This window comes from Chelonoidis abingdonii, chromosome 11 (genome assembly GCF_003597395.2).
Source record: "Chelonoidis abingdonii isolate Lonesome George chromosome 11, CheloAbing_2.0, whole genome shotgun sequence".
Lineage (NCBI taxonomy): Eukaryota > Metazoa > Chordata > Testudines > Testudinidae > Chelonoidis > Chelonoidis abingdonii.
The window spans coordinates 42002236-42023204 of record NC_133779.1 but is presented as its reverse complement, the minus strand read 5'-3'; the positions used below and the strand labels follow the sequence as shown (position 1 = coordinate 42023204).

General features: G+C 62.7%; 1 protein-coding gene across 1 annotated transcript in view; it reads left to right on the top strand.

Moving 5' to 3' along the window:
* Positions 1 to 1521: 1521 nt before the first annotated feature.
* SSBP4 (single stranded DNA binding protein 4) overlaps positions 1522 to 20969 on the top strand; it is a 34977-nt gene continuing 15529 nt past the window's right edge. The window contains exon 1 of the mRNA XM_075071365.1: positions 1522 to 1600. The gene's annotated coding sequence lies outside the window, so the exon portion shown is untranslated. The remainder of the gene's footprint in view (positions 1601 to 20969) is intronic.

The window sequence follows — 20969 nt, the reverse complement described above, 5'->3', positions numbered from 1 at the left end:
ACTTCTTTCCAAGTCCTGGGCTGCCCAGAAACATGGACACACATGTTGCATCCACCCCATAGCCTCCTCCTATGTGCTTGTGTCATGGAGTGTGGGGGAGTCTGGGCCTTGCACCCCCTACTTCCTGCGATTTACCGTGACTCTCAGCCAGCCAGTAAAACAGGTTTATTAGACGACAGGAACACAGTGCCAAGCAGGACTTGTGGGTGCAGCCAGGATCCCCCAGCCAGGTCCCTCTGGGGGGCAAAGAGCTTAGACCCCAGACTTGGGGTTCCCTGCACCTTCCCAGCCAGCCCAGAACTGAAACCAAAAACCCCTCCAGCAGGCTCTCTCCCTTTGTCCAGTGTTTTCCCAGCAAAGGAGTCGACTCTCTCCACTCCCTCCTGGCTCAGGTTACAGGCTCAGGTACAATCCCTCACCTAAAGTCACCCCCTGCTCTTCCATCCCCTGTGCAGACAGCCCCAGTAAAACTAAACAACATTCCCAGGTCAAGCCACCCTGCTCCCTCCTGCGTCACAGCTTGTCAGCCCAGTGCATGAACGAGCCTGTTTGGGGCAGGGTGGGCGCCAGCAGCAGGGCGGCTCTGGCCAGGCCCTGGCCTCCCTCTCCCCAGGATGCCTCAGCGTGATGGAAAGTTCTTGGAATTTCAACTTCAGCTCCAGCTGATGTTCTTAGCAACTGTTACCGGGGAAAACACTCTGCGGTGAAGCCTGTGGGCTGAGCGGGAGCCGGGCCAGCCTCTGTGTCTGGAGCAGCCACTGCATCTGGAATGGGCTGTTCCCAGCATGTTGGGCCAGGTGCAGATGGGCCCTCGCTCTCCCAAGGGCATGGTTATTCTCCGCTGTGGGTGAGCGGCTATGCACTGCCCTGACCCTGTGGGTCCGACCTGACCCCATGGCTGCGGCTGGCACCAGCGCAGAATGGGGGTCCAGAGGTTCAGATGCATGATGTGAGGCTGGTGGTGGAGTAAGTTTTGGTGGGTCTTGGCTGAGGGGCTTCAGCAGTGACTTTGTGGCATTAGTTAACCCCTCACGAGCTGGCATGGTGAGCTGGCTGGCACCAGGGCCCCTCCCCCAGCTCAGACACAACCTTAGGCCTCATTGTCTACCCTGCAGCTCAGCACAGGGGGCCCTGGCAGAGCTGGGGGCTGCAGGCCGGGATTGAGGGGCACTGGTAGAGCTGAGGGAGCCCAGAGTTGGGGAGCGGGGCTGCGGGCCGGGATCAAGGGGCACCTGCAGAGGTGGGGGCTGCAGGTCAGGATTGAGGGGCACCGGCAGAGCTGGGGAAGCCCAGGGTTGGGGAACGGGGCTGCGGGCCGGGATCGAGGGGCCCTGGCAGAGCTGGTGGCTGCAGGCTCGGATCAAGGGGCGCCGGCAGAGCTGGGAGAGCCCAGGGTTGGGGAACAAGGCTGCGGGCTGGAATCGAGGGGCACCGGCAGAGCTGAGGGGGAAGTGTTGCTGGGGGTTGCTGGCTGGGCAGTGGACAGGGCCTGACTGATGCGTGCTCTCCCCACAGCGTGTTCTGGGACCTGTACTGTGCGGCACCGGACCGCCGGGAGACGTGTGAGCACTCCAGCGAAGCCAAGGCCTTTCATGACTACGTGAGTAACTGCGTCCCCGCCGGCAGCCGGTGCAGGGCAGGGCTGGGGCTGTGCAGAGGCTCCTGTGTGGAGGGCTTGGGGCAGGCCACCCCTACAGTGCTCTTGGCTGGGCTAGAGTGGGGCAGCCTTACTGAGAAGCCCCCGGGGGACCCAGCTGTGCCAGAAGACTTGTGGGGCGGTGGCTGTTACTCCTTGTGCTGTGGGGTGTTGTGTAGCCTGGGGGTGGGGCAGTGTGCTGTGACAAGGTCGGGGGAGGGGGCAGTGTGCCCTCGCACGGCCGTGTCTGCTGGCTGGGCAGGTGCACGTGAGGAGCCCCCTCCCCTCCCGGCCACACTCGGCGCTCAGGTGTCATTGCTGGGCCCTTAGCTCCAGACCTTGTGTTCTCTGACCTGACCCCCACCTGGATGCTGTGTGGGGCCTGGGCAAGATCCCGCCTGGCAGGGCTCTGGAGCAAGGTGCCGAACATCTGGGCTGCAGACTGACCCTCCTCCAATTCCTCCCGCCTGGAGAAGGGCCCGGTGGGCTGGGTAACAGGGAGCCCTGTCCACATCCCCAGCCCAGCTGGCATCAGGCAGTCCTTGGGGCAGGGAGCTTTCAGCCAGACCTGACTGCTCCAGCTGCCCCATCACCCTGTGGGGCCTCCCTGGCCTGCAGTGGCTCCTGGCAGCTCACATGCCCTCTGCCCTCCCTGTGGGGTGAGGCCCTCCCATACCTAGCTCCACGTGGCCTCGTGTCTGGTTGGCGCTGCGCTCACACCCAGCGCTGCACTGACGGGGATGTGGCGTGTGCCCTGGAGCTCCCAGGCCCGGGGGGCAGCATCTATGGGTTGGGGGCACTCTGAGCCGGCAGCAGGCTCTTGGCCTCTGGATTCCCAGCCAGGAGGGGGTTAGCTGGGTTGTCCTGGAGCTTCTGGCATCAGCCTCGGGCACTCGCTGTGGTTCCTGGTGAGCAGGCTGCCCCCTCAGGCCTGTGTCTTTAAATGGTGCCAGCATCCCGGGGGTTAAACTAATCCTCTGCCTGTGAAAGCCGCCTCCCTGGCCAGCAGTGGGGGGTGGGGGAGTGTCCTATTTTAAACAGGACATGAAATGGGGGGGCATCGTGCTCTTTCCCTGCTACTACACTTGCCCCCCATGGCCCCAGCCACTCGGTTAGGGCTCCCTGCATTGGCCTGAGGCTGGGGCCCAGGGGCTCACACCCACCATGTGCACTGGGAACATCTGGGTTTATCTAGGAAAGTTCCCCGGAGGCCGAGGGGTGCTGGGAAATGGGCTTCTGGGGACAGGCCCCCACGGTAGCCACTCCAGGGGCGACGTTCGAGATGAGTGGGGGAGCCAGACCCTGTATTTCCAGACCAGAAGGACTGCTGTGACCATTTAGTCTGACCCCCGTGTAACACGGGCAGAGACCTGCCCCCACCGTTCCTAGAGTGGAGCTGTCAGGGAAACAGCCCAGGGATGGAAATTTGTTCTAGCTGTTAATTACTCTCAGATCCACCCCATATTCCCTGTCTGAAATAGAGAGAGGGCTGTGACCTGGTGGGGTGGGGGTGGCCAGGTCACCCAATGGGGGCTCTGCCACGGTCACCACGGTGTCCTGCTGGGTGGTTCCTCTCACATCCACTGTGATCTCTGACCCCCTGTGGGTGACCATAGACTCCGGGCCATGGGCGGCACCATCTCCACCTGGATTCTGCCCTCAGATGGCAAGCATGCGTGCTCTCTTTGCACGTGTGTGTGCAAGCACACTTACACCCTGCTGCACCTGCATGACCGGGCAAGTGGTTCAGCACTTGCTGACTGGGGGGTGCCAAGGAGGAGGTCAAGACTAAGGGCTGGAGCTTGTAAGGGGCACCTCTCGTGGGCAGGAGGAGAACAAGGGAGCCTTCGGGCAAGTGTCCTGGGCTGGAGAGTGGCTGCCCCCAGGGCAGAAACTTCCTATAAGTACCCAGCCTGCTGCACTGAGCTGGTCTGACAGGGCTCTGCGCTGCCCATCTCTGTGCGTCTGCAGGAGCAGCCTGGGGTGGGGAGCCCCTGTGGAACCCCATGCCCCACGCCCGGAGCTCCTGGCATAACTGGAGGGCATGAAGCACTTGGTCTGGATCTGAGCAGGGAATTCTCTGCAGGAGCTGGGCATGGGGCTGGAAGCGGGGACAGGTTTACTGTTAACTAGGCTGTGCCTTTGTGCCGACAGCTTCCTTTCTCCTGTCATTCAGTTTGTGTTTTCAGCTGTATTGTCTCCCTGCTAAACACCCTGTTTGCCAGCCGCGAAGACAGGGCGTGTGATGGGAATGTTTGGACAGGTGGCTTGTGTGTTTTGACTGCTCTCATGGCTTGTGTGTGTGAGACAACTTCTGCACAGCCAGGGCTGGAGCCATGTTCCTGGCACCAGCCCCTGTGTGCTGCGGCCAGCTCTGGTGTAGGACAGGGCAGTGATTTAATCACATGCCCGGGTGAGAAATGTTAACAGGCTGTTGCAGGGAGACTCACTTCTCAGCCCCCCTCCCTCTGCTGGGGAGGCCATCAGCCACATGGCCAGACCAGGCCTTCTCCCCACTGCAGGGCTGACCCTCGAGGAGCCAGCTGTGAGGGATCCAACTGAGAACCTGCAGCCTCGGGTCACACAAGCCACTGACTGTTCCTCAGATGGCATCACTGAAGGATGGGGTGAGATTGGACCAGTGCCCATGAGGGGAAAGCCCGACCCTGGGGCTGGATCTGAGCCGGTGCCCCCTGGAGGGGCAAGGTCCCAGCTCCCATTCCCCACCCTCCTTGCCAGCCGTGGCCGAGCACGCCAGAGGCCGGGGAATCCTCGGCTCCATGCAGCTCCTAGAGCAGGTGCCAGCAGCTGAGCTGGTGGCATGGTGGCCTAGGCAGCAGCTGCAACAGTGAGGCCACGGATGGGCTCGTGCAGCATGGGCCCGGCAGAGCAGGGCAGCCTCAGGATCCACTGGTGAAGTCTTGTTGTGTGGGCCGGGGCGGCAGGCTGGCGTCTGGGCAGGGAAGGGTTAAGGTTGTGGTGCAGTTGTACAGAGAAGGGGAGATTGGTTAGCAGAGTTTGCTTCACAAAATCAGGGAGCTGGCTGGGTGCCAGGCTGTGTGGGGTGGGGGCTGGCCACTGCAAGTGCCCCCATGGCCCCTAGCCATGCTCTGTCTGCAGGGCAGAGCAGCAGGGCTGGAGCTGGGAGAGGGAGGCCCAGCCCTCATCCCACTGGGACATCTCCAGCCCCAGCCCCTAGCTGGGATTTGAGGGCTGGGCCACATTGGCCAGAAGGCGTCGATGTCTGGACTGGATCGGACCCAGGTGTCCTGGCTCCCTGCACTAACTCTGGGCCGTACGCCCTGTGGGAGGTTGTGGTGGGGTGGGGGGTGCACCCCACTTCTAGCTCACCACCCTCCTGAGGTGAGGGGCAGGGAGTCAGGGTTTGCTAGGATCCAGTGGGCTGGCAGGGCTCTGCGCCCCTCCAGGCGGCTCTGGTTACACCAGGGAGGGGGAGCCTGGTGCAGCTGGAGCCAGGCCCAGGCCACTGATTACCAGCTGCAGCCCAGAGCCCGTGAGGTGTCAGTAACAGAGAGGAGGGGGCACAGCTGGGCGTGTTTAGGTGCAGACCCTAAAGGGAGGAGGAGGGGGCTGCAAGGGGCTGGCCAGGGAGCGGGGGCCTCCTGCCAATCTCAGTGGGTACTTGCAGGATGAAATGCTGGAAAGGGGGTGAGCTCGCTTGGTGGCACCACACCCCGGTGCAGCTTGTAGGTCTGTGCATGATCCAGTTCCACTCCACGCACATAGCCTGGACGCTGCCCTTCAACCCCGACCTGCAGCCCCCTGCTATCCCAGCCCTGGCTCCCCCCAGCCCTGCCGGTGTTCCTCTATCCTGACCCGCAGCCCCCTGCTATACCAGCCTCAACTCTCCCCCCTCCTCCCCAGCCCTACTGACACTGCTCCTCAACCCTGACCCGCTGCCCTTCTACCCTGACCTGCAGCCCCCTGCTATTCCAACCCAGACTACCTCCTCTAGCTCTGCTGATGTGACCCACAGCCCCCTGCTATCCCAGCTGGGACTCCCCCCCCCCCCCCCCTGTGCTGGTGCCCCACTCCTGCTCTCAGCCTGCAGTAACGCAGGCCCCATGCGTGGTGCTTGGCACCTGGCTGGCAGCGGTGCATAAGGCCAGAGCAGCGCCCTTCATTCCTGAGTGGGCAGGGTGCTGGAAGGGCAGAGACTGGGCTGGGAAGGGGGTGGGGGCAGAGTGACGGGGGAGCTGCCAGTCTCCCCTTCGGGCTGGCTGAGGGGCTTTGTGACTAGCTGGGATGCCCAGGGGCATGGTGAGAGTCTCCCTTCTGCAGGGCCTAGGAGCAGCCCCCCCAGTCCAGCCCAGCCCCTTCCTAACCAGTCCTAGGCCTTGGGGGGGCGTGGTCCAGGGCCTCCTCCTTCCCTCCTCTTTGTGCAGAAGTGCCAGTGCCCATCGAGCTGTGCAGAGTGAGCAGATGGCAGCTCCCCCCTTCCCCGGGTGCCCGTGCAGCTCCGCAGGGTGGGGGCAGGGCAGCGGAGGTTCACAGCGCTGGCCGCGCTCTTGGCCCGGCTGCCCTTGGCTGCCCAGCTCCGGCGTGTGGGGTATTAATATTTCAGGCCCATGCTGCAGGGAGCGGCGCAGCTCCTGCTGGCGCTCTGTGCGCATGAATAATTTTCTGGGAGGGGAGCAGAGCGCTGGGCCGGCTCCGTGAGGATCAGCCAGCATGCTCCGGCTGCGCCAGCCCTCAGCTGGTGGTGGTGGGGGGTGCTTAAAGGGGCAGTGGCTCTTTCCCAGCAGAGGCCTGCAGCCCCACGGGGTGTCTGCTGACTACCCCCTGCTCTGAGTTCAGCCACAGGTGCTGCTGCCCCCAGAAATCTCCAAGGCCAGGCTTGGCACACTATGCTCACACATACACGTCGTGCTCCCAGAGAGAGAGATGCACCCCATACACATGAGTGTGCACAGAGGCGGGGCCGTGCATGTGCACACAGCCCCTGTGAACACACACACACACCCCACACACAGTCACGCAGATACCTCACATGTGCGCACACCTACTGTGACAGAGACGTGTGCACGTGCTGCAGGATGATCCCAGGCCCCTGGTTGCTCCCTGGTGCCCCCCTCTCTGCCAGCCAAGGCTTCAGGGTTCAATTAAATCTCATTTTCAAGGTTAAATTTGTAACTGGAAGGGCTACAACCTGGGCCCCTGGGGCTCAGGAGCCAGGGCCCCCGGGCTGGTGTGCGTCCCCTCATGTTAAGCAAGGCCTGGCCTGGGCAGGCCATGGATGGCAGACCGGTGTGGAAATTGCTGGGCTGGTGCGCATGGGGGTGCTGACCCTGGTGCCCTAGAGCAGTGCTGGGGGGCGGCTCGGTGCTGGGAGGCAGTGCTAGGGAAGGGCGAGACGTCGCCGCCTTTTCTCCTCTTCCTAGAGACCTGGGACAGCCATGGCCCCTTCTTCACCTACCTCTGCCACCGCGAGGGGGGTCAGTTTCCCGCACTTCTCAGTACCCAATGCATGCAGAGCCCCTCCCCCTGCCCTGGCAGGAAGTGCTCTAGTGCCTCTAACGAGCAAGGGGGAGCAGGGGGCAGGGCCTCAGCTTCAGGCCCTACTATGCCTCCAGCAGCTCCACTCCCTGGCACTCCGCAGGGATCTGACCCAGAGGGAAGCCCCCCTGCATTCGATGCCAACCCTGCCCTGGCTTGGCAAGGTGAGCAGCAGTGGGGCAGCCACTCAGATCGCCCTGTAGCCCAGCCTGGCTGTGGGGCAGGTGTGGGGTGTGCTCGGGGGATTTGGGTGGATGCCCCAGGAGTGGCGCACTGGATGGCTTTAGAGCTTGTCGGGGGAAAGGGAGCACCGGGCTCGCGTAGCTTGGCTGTGGGAGGCTGAGCGGCTCAGGCTTCTGAAGAGAATTAGCCCTGGGAGTAGGAGCCAGGGGCAGCCAGCAAATGGGTTGTCGCTTCTCGGCTGCGCCAGGCTCAGGGCTGGAGTGGCACCAGATTAGCTCCTGTGGGCCCCATTCCCTGCACACAGCTGGACAGGGGCTGGAGGCTGGTCTATACCCCCCTGCCCTGGAGAACCCACGTCTCAGGCAGCCACAGAGAAAGGCCCTGCTCCAAGCCGGGCCCAGCACAGGCACCATCCCACCAACCAGAGATCACCCTGGCTTCCCCTCCATTGCCAGCCTGGCAGGGACCCAGTTCCCATTGCTCAGATGCTGCCACCTCCCCTAGGAGTCACTGCAGAGCCTGGGGGATGGAGCGCACTGCAGACTGTTCCCCTGCCCCGTGGTGCTCAGGCAGCGTCAGGGTCAGGGCTCTGCAGCAGCTCGGGCACTTATCTGCACAGGGCTCCTGGGGAGTTAATCAATGGCCACAGAGTCAACAGTGCAGCTGCTGCCCCTGGCTGCCTGTGTTTGACCAGTGTGGGGCAGGCCCCCCCAGCTGTTTGTCCTGGCACTGGCATTGCTGCTCTGCTGCCAAGCGCCGAACTGCCTGGTGGCTGGCACAGTCAGCTGATCTATCGCTGTGGGCTTGTGCCACGCTGTGCCTCGGCCATGGACGGGCTGGGCAGCCCCTCTGGCAGGGCAGGGTCCTGGCGGGATGGGACAGCTCACCCTCTACACTGGACGGGCTGCGCAGGGTGGGGTAGGGCTCCTGGCCCTGCATTGCCCATGGCTATGGGCCCAGAAAGACAGCAGTGGCCCTGTGGAGGATACCCACTGTGCAGGGTGGGAGGGCAGCTCTGCCCCATCACTGAGGAACTGGACTGTGTGGGGCACCAGGGAGCCAGCTGGTGAAGTGGGCAGGGGCTGGGGGGCACTGGTGCTGGGGGGCTCCAACTGGCTCTGAGTCCAGCCCTGGGCTGCAGCAGGGAGACGTGGTGTTGGGATGGGCAGGGGTGGAACACTGTCACGGAGTCACCGGGCGATGCTCTGGAATTGCTCCCCACTAAGCCAGTCAGGACTTTGGGGAGCCTCCTCTCCCTTGGAGCAGACTTGTTCAGGGCAAGAAGCTCACACGTCTTCACCTCCTGGGTCTCTCCTTGGAGCATTCAGCATCCTCTGCCTCCCGTGCACTTCCCACAAGCGAGCCCACCTCCCAGCGGGGTCCTGGGAAAGCCACAGGGTCCTGCACCCCACATGCAGTCAGACGTTGACTCTCAGCCAGCCAGTAAACACAGGTTAATAGATGGCAGAACAGGGTCGAAAAAAGAGCTTAGTAAGTACAGCGAATCTGGACCATCGGCCGGGTCCATCTGGGGGGCAGTGAGCCAGACCCCTAGGTCTGCACGTCACTCTCCTGATTCCTCAGCAAGCCCAGACTAAGCAACCCCTCCAAGCCCCTGCCTCTGCTCAGCTCCTATCCCAAATCAGGAGGTCACCTGATGCCTTTTGTCTCCAACACCTTCAGCTTTGCAACGCTTTGCAGAAGGAGGGGCCCAGGCCATCCCAGTTTGCTAGGATACAGAGTGCCAGGCATTTAGGACGTCACTGGCCTTTGCTCTGCAGATACTTAAGAACTGCCTAGGGGACAACTGAGGCAACCAAACAGTATTCAGAGAAAAACATTAAAACATCACAGTTCGTCACATCTCTCCCCCTTCGAGACCCGAACTGCAGCCGGTCACTTCCAGCCAGTGACCTGGGAAGTTCGAACCCACCAACGTTCCCATGGATGCCCCCAGCATCTCTCCGATTCCTTGATGTGGGAGTTACACCAGGCCCTCCCAGTTTTTGTGCCTCCTTTGCTTGAGTGTGCTTGATGGCACTTGCAGGCCGCATGTGGAAGGTTTATGCGGCTGTACCCTTTTGCACCCCAATACTCCTGGGGTTTAAACTGGGACAGGGTCTTCTCCAGCACTCTGGGCTGCGATTCGGGCTCTCTTGGTTAAGAGCCCCATCTTGGCCTTGGCCAGCTCTGGGCTTAGGGGCAGCGCTCCCACCTTTGTGGCCCAGATACAACACCCTCTGCCATCCCCATCTTATACTTTCCAGCTTTTACCATCAGTCCCACTCCTGAGGCAGCCCAGCCCCCTCTTCACCTGGGACACCTGTTCCTCCCAGGTCTGGCTAAAGATGCACATGTTATCAGTGTCTGCCAGGGCCAAGTTCTCCATGCCCCCTCTGCTTGTCTAGAATCTCCCCAGGCCTAGGGCATGGGGTCGGCATCGGACGCTGTGATGGCTTTAAGCTTCTGATAGCCCCATAAAACCAGACCATACCTGTTCTCCCTGGGGATCAGCCCCATGGATGAGGCCCATGGGCTGTAAAATGGCTGGATCCCATCTAAAGCCAGCATGTCCTTGACCTCTCTCTCCAGGATCTAGGTTGCTTTCCCAGTGACTCTGAATGGGGAACACCTGATGGGAGATTGGCTCCCGCACCTCAGGGAAGAGATCCACCAGGGGTCTTTCCCCTTCTCCTCCCAATCCTCCCCTTTCAGGTCCAGGGGTCCCTCACTCTCCTCCCCATCCAGCAGCTTGCAGAGGGAAGAACCTGTGGATTCCTGGGGCACCACCAGCTGCCTCCTGATTCCCTCAGTTCTACTTCCCTTGGGGAGCCCATTCCGGTACAGGAAATCCCTCTCGCCGCAGGACTCTGTCCTGCACCTTCCCAAGGGGGTTTGCAGCGCTGTGCCAGCAAGTTCCCTCAGCTTCTCCAAGGAGGGATCTCTCTGCAGCTCGGTCTGGGATTCAGCTGCTGGGGCAGGGAGTGGGACCTGCTCCCTCTCACTGGCTGGGCCTGGGGTCACAGCCCCTGAGCCTTGTCCCTGGTAGCTCCCTCCTGCTGTGTAATCATTTCCAGCAGCACGTCTGGACCAGGCAAACCTGGTTGGCAGCTGACCTGCCCTGCCTGGGTGTCCCCCACTCAGCTGGGGTCTCAGCTCCCCCCGTGCTCAGCGCTGCCCTGGCTGTCCCAGTGGGGACAGGCAGCGCGAGCTCTCTGCTCTGGTCTCAGCATCAGAGCCAGCGTGAGCCCCCTCTCCGTGTGCATGGGGGGGCGGGGAGCATCTCTCCCCCCCCTCAGTCCCAGGGGGCTGGTTACAGGTAGGCAGGTATTCCTGAGTCCAGCAGCCTCCCCACTGCCAGCAAGGTCATTTGCATTTTCACTGACCATTTCCATCCAGCCAATTGGTTCCCTGGATTCAAATTCAAACCCTCGGCAGTTACAGGAGCAGGGCCTTGGATCCTGTCCCGAAGGGAGACAGCCACCCCCCAACAGGGCCTCCCAGCCGATATATCCTGGAGAACCCCAATGACAGCCAGTCCGACCCCTCCTGCGTCTGCACAGGGATCGGGCCATAGGCAGGGCGAGGGGGCTTCACCCCAGGGACCTTCACCCAGGTCCCACAGTCCCTCAGCATCTGTGGCTGCACCACCACAGTTCTCTGTCCCAGGCTCTTCCCTGCAGGCGTGTTTCCCCACTGACCCCTGGGCAGCCCCCCTATGTCTCTCCACTCCACCATCACAGTCCATGCTGCTGCTGCTTCTCCTGCAGCTTTTCCACAGCCTCTTGCTCTCTCTCATGGTCCTCTCGCTCTCTCAGGCTCTGCTCCAATCCCATCCGTCTCCGATCCCCTGATGGGAACCCAATCGTGAAGACCTTGTCTGGTTGGGGACCAGACTCTCAGGAGATGCCTGGCTGCTGCTCCAGCTGCTCCCCAGATCCTCTTGTAGCCCCATCTGGGTCAGGAATCTGCTCCTCAGAGCGGTCCTCCTCCTCCAACTGCAACGATTAACTGTGCCTTGGTGAACTCCCCATGCGTAATCTCTCTCTTGTGGCACAGGATCACAATGTCCTTCTAAGGAGATGGTGATAGGCCATCACTTCACCGTTCCAAGTGTGCTCTGGACTCACAGGCCTGTGTGCTCTTGGCTCCCCATGGTTTCCAGGAAGAACCCCTGGTGTGCCAGCCCCTTCTCGTGATCACCACCCTTTGCCAGGGTCGAGCTGCAGACTCCTCTGCCCTGGACTGCTCCTGCAATCCCAGGGGAACCCTGCTACTGCAAAATCCTTCTCTCTCCCAGGGTCGAGCGGCAAGCTCCTCGCCCCTGAGACTGCTCGCTGCAATCCTCAGGGGACCCTGTTACTCCAACAGTCCTCTCGCTGGTCACACACACTCCCAGAGGTTAACTGCCCCTGAAACCGTCCCTCTCTTGAGCCTTCAGCACGCCTGGTCCTCATTATCCTCCTTTGTTTTACTGCTCCCCAGTTCACTTACTGCAGGAAGCGCCATTCACGGGGTGCAGTATCATCCCTCCGGCTGCCACCAAGTTGTCACGGAGTCCCCGGGCGATGCTCTGGAACTGCTCCCCACTAAGCCAGTCAGGACTTTGGGGAGCCTCCTCTCCCTTGGAGCAGACTTGTTCAGGGCAAGAAGCTCACACGGCTTCACCTCCTGGGTCTCTCCTTGGAGCATCAGCATCCTCTGCCCCTCCGTGCGCTTCCACAGCGACCCCCCCCCACCCAGGCGGGGTCCTGGGGAAGCCACAGGGTTCTGCACCCCCACTTTGCAGTCAGAACGTGACTCCAGCCAGCAAAACAGAGGTTTATTCGATGACAGGAACAGGTCTAAAACAGAGCTTGTAGATACAGCGAACCAGACCCCTCGGCCGGGTCCATTCTGGGGGGCAGTGAGCCAGACCCCTAGGTCTGCACTTCACTCCTTGTCCCCAGGCAGCTCCAGACTAACACCCCCTCCAGCCCCTCCTCTCTGCTCAGCTCCTTTCCCGGCCAGGAGGTCACCTGATCCTTTGTCTCCAACACCCTCAGTTGGCACCGTTTGCAGAGGAGGGGCCCAGGCCATCAGTTGCTAGGAACAGAGTGCCAGGCATTAGGTGCACTGGCCCTTTGCTCTGCCAGATACTTAAGAACTGCCTAGGGGACACTGAGGCACCAACACAGTATTCAGAGCAAACATTAGGAACAGTCCCAGTTCGTCACAAACACCCATGGCACCCTTGGGCCCCCATGCTGGGAGCCTGGTGACCGAGGCCAGGTGGGAAGGACGCTGGTGCTGGGTGGAGGGCAGTGAGACTACTGGTGGAGATGACCCCAGGGGGCACCCAGGTACCTGCTGTGAAGGAGCCCCTTTGACATGGCACAGTGCTCCTGGCATGGCCCCCTTAGCATGATGTCACCCCTTTGCTCCCTCCCTGGCATGGTCCTCCCCTTCCCAGCTCTGCCCCCGGCATGATGCTCCCTCTTGGCCTGGCTCCCTGGGCAGTGCCCCTCTTCTGCCCAGTGCTCCAGCATGGTGCCCCCCTCCCAGCTGCCCTCCGGCATGGAGCCATCTGTTTGTTTTGCTGGCTCTTTAATTACTCGGGTCTATTTACTGAAGCTGCCATCAGGCTGCTGAGAAGGACACTAATTGCCATGTGTGTAATCCTGTACCATGCAGCCCCAGCACTGTGGGCACGTGCCCTGCAGGCTGGGGTCCCATGCACTCTGGGGCAGGAGCCCTTCCAGCTCCATGGTGCAGTCTCAGGGCCGGGGCCTGCTGCAGGCCAGCTCTGGGCAAGGGGTGCTGGGGGAGGCAGCTATAGGGTGTGCCAGCACAGGCCCTGCACTGGATCCTGCCCAGGGACTGGCTTTACTCAGGGCCTCTGGTGCCAGGGGCGGCCCTGGCAGCTCGGGAATACTCTGCTATTGGGCCCTGCCCCGCCCCAGCCTCCTTTGGGAAAAGTCCTGAGTGGAAGGAGACCCCCAGGGAGGCCAGTGTGATCCTAGCCCTCTGCTCAAGAGGGGGGTGTGTGCATGTGTGTTACTGGAATCAGCCTTTTCTAACCAGCCTATGTGTGGGGGGAGGAGATGAGATGGGCTCCCTTAGGGGCTGACTGAACCAAGGGGCCTCCTGCCTCCCACCCTGCCTGGGCAAACTCTGCAGGGGAGGGGATGCAGGCTCCTGCTGTCCCATCCTCCACTTCCCTCCCCTGTCTAGGTTGGCTAGAAAATGCTGATTTCCCCCTCCCCCCCCGCCCCCACCGCAGTGCTGCCGCTCTCCCTCCTGGCACTGCCCCCTCAGCCCTGGCCCCTTTGTCTCCTCCTCGTGGAGATGGGAGCCAGGCTGGGCCAGTTCCATTGTCCATTCCAGCCCCTCCCACCCAGGCAGCATCTTGCCCAGCAGCAACAGCTCTTGGGGCTCATGTCCCCCAGCAGTGACAGGACACCCCCAATCCCTATCACTTAGGGGAGAGGCTGCCTCCGTGCTCCAAGCCCCCTGCACCTGGCACTACCCAGAGCTGGAGTAGGCTGGCTCTGCCTGGCTTCCCTGGAATGTCGCCCCATAGGGCTTGGGGGCTCTGCTGCTCTGCCCAGCACATGCCCCTGGAGTGCCCCAGCCTGGGTGCCACTCCCCAACTTAACCAGCTCTGGGAAGACACAGACAGGTTCCAGAGAAACCGTCTTCTGAGCAAAGCCATCCCGACGCACCCTCGTTCCCCGATCTCCCATGCCCCCCGCCCCCAGAATGGCCCACGCCTGCTCGGTCAGTAGCTGGTGAGGGGAAGGAGAGGACAGGCCTAGTTGCTGGGTGCTGTGTGGGGCTGCAGCCCCCTGCCCTGAAGTTGGTGCCCTGCAGCCAGGCTGTCGCAGCTGCCACTCGCTGGCAGTAGGTCCTAGTGGTTACTGATGGGGACTGGGAGTCATGTCCCTCCCTCCCTGGATCTGTTCCCAGCTCAGCCCCTGACTCGCTGCGGGTCGTTGGGCAGGGCTGGCTCTTTCTTTCTCCGGCCGCAAGGCTGCCCTCTCTCTAGGACGGTGTCTAGGTTCAGCCCCCCGGCTCCCTGCCCTTCCCCTCTGGCTGCGGCTTTGTCAAGTGCTGAGTGTTTTATCAGGTGAGGGTGCAGTGGGGGGGGGGGTACGGAAGGGGTTAATGTGCTCTCTCCCCCCCACCCTCCAGCCCCAGCAAGCAGGGGGGGGCACAGGGCCAGCTCTGTGGTGCTTACACAAACCCGCTTGGCAGGGGCCTGCGGTGCAGCCAGGTCCTGCTGTTAGCAAATGCCCCCCACCTCCCCAGCCCCCAGCCGTGTGCTCTGGGCAGAACTGATTGCCACACTGGAGTTAATGAGAATCTGGCGCAGCGAAGCAGGCAGGCCCCGTTGCCATGGCAGTGCTGCCTTGCATATGTAAAGCGAAAGTGCTTTGGGAGTGGGGAGGCCATTGGGGGGCTGGGAGCCACAGCAGAAGGGTGCATCCATGGGGGGCAGGGGCACAGCCCCACAGTTTGCTGCCCCAGTGCCATCCCCCTGCCCCAGTGGGAGAGTGAGTCAGGACTGGCCCAGCGCAGCTCACCTACTGCTGGTGTTGCACCCCCACCGCCTGGCCTCTGCCCGATAGCCAGCTGAGTGGCATGGCTGGCTCTTTCAGCTCCTTGGCAGCAGGTATTTGGGCAGCGGAGAGAATTGATGGTATGTGGAGCACATAGCGACCATCCCCCTGCCAGTGCCAGGCTGCCTGGCCAGAGCCCACGTGGGCACCGGGAGAGGCCCCAGAGATCATGGGGGTGGCTCTCTGAGCTCAGCAGCTTTGCTGCTGCCCACCTGGCTGCAGGACCTGGGTCTGACTCTGGAAAGGCTCCCTTGGCACCTTCCCTGGTTCTAGTCCATCTGGTGTTGGAGCAGCAGGGGTGAGAACCTCCCACTTATTGGGCTGGGGGAACAGGGCCACCAGAACTTGCTTCCCAAACTCCCACCAAGCCTCGGTGGACCTGCCCTGCCTGGGAATGTGAGGGGAAGGGCCTCCGGACTGGGCCTGCTGTTTGCAGGGGGGGTCCTGGGGCTGGCCGTGGTGGGGTCCTCCACACCCAGGCCTGGTGCTGGGATCAGTGAGATTTGGTGTCGTGCCATGGATGGCGGGGTGCTGACAGTCCCCCACGTACCATGGGCAGGACCCCGTGTGTGCGGCTTAGGACTCACACACCCTGGGCAGCACCCTGCTCTCTGAGCTGGAGGGCCTGGGGACCAGCTGCTCATCTTGGCCACCAGCCAAACCCTGGGGCTGCCCATCCAACCCTAATGGCAGATGGTTCTCTGCAGCGTGCTGCCCTCTGCTGGTGCTGTGCAGACAGCAGAGAAACTGCCCCGTGACAGCTGGGCCAAAGCCAGGCAGCCCCGCCACGGGGAGCGGGCAGCAGCCGCTCTGCTGGACTTGAGTGTCTTGACCGTGGGGGGCAGAGTGGGGGGGCGGCTGAGTGTGCGTGTAGGGACAGGGCCCTGGCTGGGGAGGGATTGTCTGAGGGGCAGTGAGGGGAGGCGCTGTGTTATCTGCCCCCCTCCCCTCTGGGCTGGCATTTGCAGTGTGTGTGACAACTGCCTGTAGTGCTCACCGCTCTCTCTCCTGCCACTCCACCTCGGCTGCCTGGGTACTGACGCCTTCACTCAGAGCCAGGGAGGGTGCCGTGGCCTGCTGGGCAGTGTGGAGGCAGGGGGCAGTGCCCTGGGGGCAAGGACACAGGGCATCGGCAGGAGCTGAGCCCCTCCAGGGAGGGGCACTCCAGGACCCTGACAGACACAGCTGGGTCAGGAGTGGAGAGAGCTGTGCTGGCAGCCTGTCCCCTGGAGACTGGGGAGGACATGGAGGTGCTGCATGCACGGTGGGGGCCTCCTGCTCATGCCCTTGACCCCTCTGCTTTCGTGATCCCTGAACAACACTCCCCCCCTTGGGGGTGGGCATCAGAGAGGTGGGGGAGGATTCTCATGCTAAGGGCACACACATGTATACACACAAACATGCTCCCCCACCCCACGTGGCTGTGCCCCTCCCTCTCTGTGCCTGGTTACAGGCCTCAGTAGCTACTTAAGGTATTTGTGCTTCTTCCCAGGGGGAGATGGAGACAGCAAGTCTCTGCCCCTCTCCCTGCCACAGCAGGTGGTGTCAGAGCAGGGCAGAGGGCGGGGGGATCCTGCACCCCTGGGGATCTGATGGGCTGCCTGCAGGCTCCTGGCAGTCCTCCCCCCACTCTTTATTCTCTGTTAATGCCTGTGTCTCCCTGTAGTGCCCGTCACCGCAGCCTCCTGGCGCCACTGGCTGCAATGGGCTGGTGCCTGTGCTACCCGGCCACAGCTCTTCCTGGGAACAGCCCTGGGATCCAGGCCCTGCTACCCTGCACACCCCTCTGAGTGTGGTACCCCCAGCCCCTGGCTATCCTATGGCGGAGCCTGGCAGCAGCGCTTGCCAAGTGAAAGAGCCAATGCGGGGTTGGAGGCAGGCTGGGGGCAGGGCAGGCGTAGGGGCAGGGGCAGAGGCAGGAGGAGGTGTTGCTGGGACAGTCGGTGCAGGGGGCGGGTGCTTGATGGGTCCTTGGGAGCCCCCAGCTGCTGTGGCTCGCACTCCCGTGGCCCCACACTGGGCCTGGCTCCAGGCCCTTGCTTCTCCCCCCACAGCTTTGGTGTGCCCCCCCGCCATGGATTCTCTCCCCTCCCCCACACTGCCTCCCATCCTGCCCTTCTCTTGGCTCTCCCAGCACCCCCTCCTTCCCATCCCCCGCACACCCCTTCCCCTCTCGTTTCTCTCCCTGGTTTTCGTGACCTTGATGCAGAGACTCCCCAACCTGTTGCCATGGCAACACCTGCTTTGCATCTCCAGGCCTGGAGCGGGGCTGTGATTGACAGTGCTGGGGGGGGTCCCCAGCCCCACTCCCCCAGCCCTGGGCAGCCCCTCACCCTCCTTTCTCATCACTGCCTCTGCAGCAGCGCCGGGCCAGCCGGTGTGGGATGGCCCCAGAGCCCATGCCCACTGCCCCATGGAGCTGGGCCAGGTGATGTCCCCAGGAGCTCAGATTGGGGGGGCTGGCCTGACCCCTTCTTCTGTGCTGGCCAGGACCAGCCATGTCCCAACTCACCACACCCCACTCAGGGGGTACGTGGGGCATAGCGCCGGCATGGAGGGCTCAAGGGGGCTTCCAGCTTGTGGTGCCAGGTTCCCTCGGGTGCCTCTTCTGCTGGGGTGCTTGACCTGCTCTGTCACACACACTCCTGGGCCCTGCCAAACAGCCAGGACGCTGGGCGCCTGCGTTGGCCCTCCAACTCCTTCCTTGTTGCCACCCTGAGTGCCCCAGGCCCTTGGAACCATGGGCCAAGGCCCTGAATCTCCTGGACCCCATGAGTTCTACCGACAGCTCCTAGCGACCCTGCTGCAGACGCTGCTCCGCTGCACTGACACCTCCAGCTTTAACCCTCTCCAGGCTGCCCTGTCCATGCTGACGCTAGGCAGCCTCAGAACTCACTGCCCTGATGGGTGTTATCCCCTGCCCCCACATGGGCTTTCCCGCTGCCCATGGTGCACCCTAGTGTTCTGCCCACCTTGAGCCCTGACAGATGCCAGCTGGGGTCTGTCCAGCTGGCACCCCTCACCCTGCTGCAGGGCTGTGGGCAGCAGCTGGCTGTTGGTGGCCAGGGGGATGCTGGCAGGATTGGAACACCAGGTCCCAGTCTGTACTGTCTGGGGGACGGACTCAAGACCACAGCTGCGAGCAAGCCCCAGTGCCAGCAGCTCTCCCAGCCGTTCTGCTGGCCACAGCTAGCCTTCCCCTCCCTCCCTGTGACTGCTCCTCCCCTGCTCCTGGCACTGCCCTGGCATCCCTGGGGCTCTGGGCCCGGCCTGCAGTGGCATGGTCCTTGGGGGCCCCAGAGCTCTGCCCAAGCTGGAGGCAGGGGTGCCAGCTTCCTCCTAGTGCTGGTTCTCTTGATTCTTGAGTCGCCCCAGTGCTCTCAAGGAGACGTATGCTAGCAACCCTGCTGTGCCAGGGTGCCCGCTGCCCAGCCCAATGCCCTGACCCTACCAGCCCTGCGCTTACCAGTGCCCCTGCGATAACATCGTGTGTGCGTACCCTGAGTTGCGGTGAGGAGAGCAGCTGCAGCGATGCGGGGAACCCTGAGGGGAGACGGGAGCTGGCTGGTGATGGGGGGCCCTTGGGGAGGCCTGGAATTGGGGTGTGCGTCTAGGGGGATTTGCCAGCCCTGGGAGGGGCTGGGAGCCAGCCCTGTGACAGTGTGGCTGGAGGTGGGGTGCCTGTTGGGGCAAAGCGGTGCCAGGTTGTGGCCAGCCCCAGATAAAGGGCTGCGTGAGGCGGGTGCAGGTGGCTAGGCGGTGAGGGGGTTAACGAGCGCGGGTGGAATGGCGCGGGGGTTAGGATTTGTGCGGCTGGCGTTGGGGAGGCCAGTTTCATGGGGTGCCGCTCGGCTGCCTCGCCTCCGGCGCTGTTGGTTTTGGCTGCCTGCACAGACTCTCCATTGTCTTGCAAATGATTTGTGCATGGCTGTAAAGTGAGTTCAGCTGGGCCCAGCCTGCTCTGATCCTGCAGCTGATAAATGAGGCAGGGGGCCATAGCCATGTCTGCACGGCCAGCTGCAGGGCCCTAGCGCTCGGTCGCTCCCCCTGGAGCAGAGAGGCTGCCTGGGCCAAGCCCCTGGCCCACAGGGACAGGGCATCTGGGCCCCGGGGCCTGGCAGAGGGGCTTCCTGCTGCCTATGACCTGTGTGACTTCATGGGTGAGAGGGTGAGCATGACCTGTGATGCTGACTCAGGGATGCAGATTGTCCAGTGCTCTGCCCTGGGTAACATGTCCCCGCTGGGGCTGCTGCTGCCTCCTAGATTCCTGTCATGCCCCACAGCGTCTGGTGGGAGTGGATGGCGTGGGGCTCCGTGTGGGGGGCTACCTGGCTGGGAGTCCCACAGGGCCTGGCTCTGGGGCTGGAGCACTGTGAAGGCAGGGGCCTCGGCTCTCCGGGCTGCAGGTTGGCAGCAGATGCATCTGAGAAAGCACCTGGCATCACCCAGCCATCACAGTGGCGGCCAGAAACGTCCACCAGCTCCCCCTCCTCACATTGCAAACAGCATGGAAAGAGAAACCCTGTGTTTGGTTTGTCCTGAGTCTTGGTGCTTCTCTGCCCCCCAGCCTGTGCCAGCCCTATGGTGACACCCAGCAGGGGCAGGGGTGGGGGTTCACCCGGCAAGGAGAGAAGGAGCCGGACGCTGGCTCTGTGCAGGGGGGTGTGGTGCAGCTGTCAGTCTATTCCTGTCCCAGTTGTGATTGTGTCGCATGTCGTTGCTTGGCAGGGAATTAGTGAATGAGAAACCCACCCACCCACACAGCCTCCTTATCTCTGCTGTCCATGCCAGCACTCGCCTGCAGGCGCTGCACAGCCTGGATCCCTGCAGACCCAGTGGGGAGGGGGCTGCCTGACAGGACCACGTGGGCATGGTGCCCCCACCCCTCCCTGCACCTCCCCCACCAGGAGCCCTGCTCTGCAGAGCCTGCAGCTGGCCAGCCCCAGGGCTGCTGAGCTGTGGGGCTGTGCCCAGGCGGGCGGCCGGTGTCACCTCTGTATTTAAGCGTGATGGAGGGAGTGCTTCCAGGCAAGCCCGGCTGTGTACAGCGCCTGCTTGCTCAATTGGTGACATCTGTCACAGAAGGGATTAGTCATATTTCATGTAAATGAGTCACTGGCTCCTGAGTGGAGCCGCTGGGCTCTGTCAGGTGGGGGCGGCTGTGGGGGTAGCAGAGCACATGCCATGCGAGGGGCTGGAGGGTGCATGCACAGAGCTGCCCAGTGCTAGCCAGCAACGAGAGACCCATGCTCCATGGGGTGGTGTGTCCTGTTCCCATATACAGCACTCAGGGTGGGTCCCTGTGGGGCACCCAGGGTTGAACGTGCTGGACACGGAGGGTCGGGCCCCTCGGGCAGGCATTGGCACATGGTGCCTGTGGAAGAGACAAGGACTGTGTGTCAAGAAGCCGGTGGGCACGGGGCTGAGATCACTGTCTGCGCCCAGTGAGAGGGTGCAGCCTGGGGGAGCAGGGGGGCAGCTAATGAGCCCCCTCCCCCTATATGCTCAGCAAGGGCTTCCCACGATAAATACAGCAAGCGCAGGGGCGGGTGGCCTGGCACTGTGAGGCCTGGGCTTATGTTGACATCCCTGGGGACGCATCTTCCCCATAGTGGGTACCAGGGGCAGCAGCGTGGAGCCACCCTCTAGTCTGGAAGGGCCCCACTGCGAGGCAACAGAGGATACCAGCTCTGGTGAGTCCATCCGCGTTCAGAAGGGAATGGGTTTGGGGGGCTATTGATCTGTTCTGGATCCAAATCGGCAATGGCTAGAGGGGAGAGGCCCCATTCCCACCCCCAAGCCAGCCAGTCCCCTGCCATGGGGCTGGCACCCCCAGAGGGAAAAGGCCCCGGGCCCCATTTCCTCCACCCCACCCCACCCCACCAGCAGCTCCCTGCCATGGGGCTGGCACCCCTAGAGGGGAAAGGCCCCGTTCCCTGTTCCCCCCGCCAAGCTAGCCAGTCCCCTGCCATGGGGCTGGCACCCCTAGAGGGGAAAGGCCCTGGGCCCCATTTCCTCCACCCCACCCCACC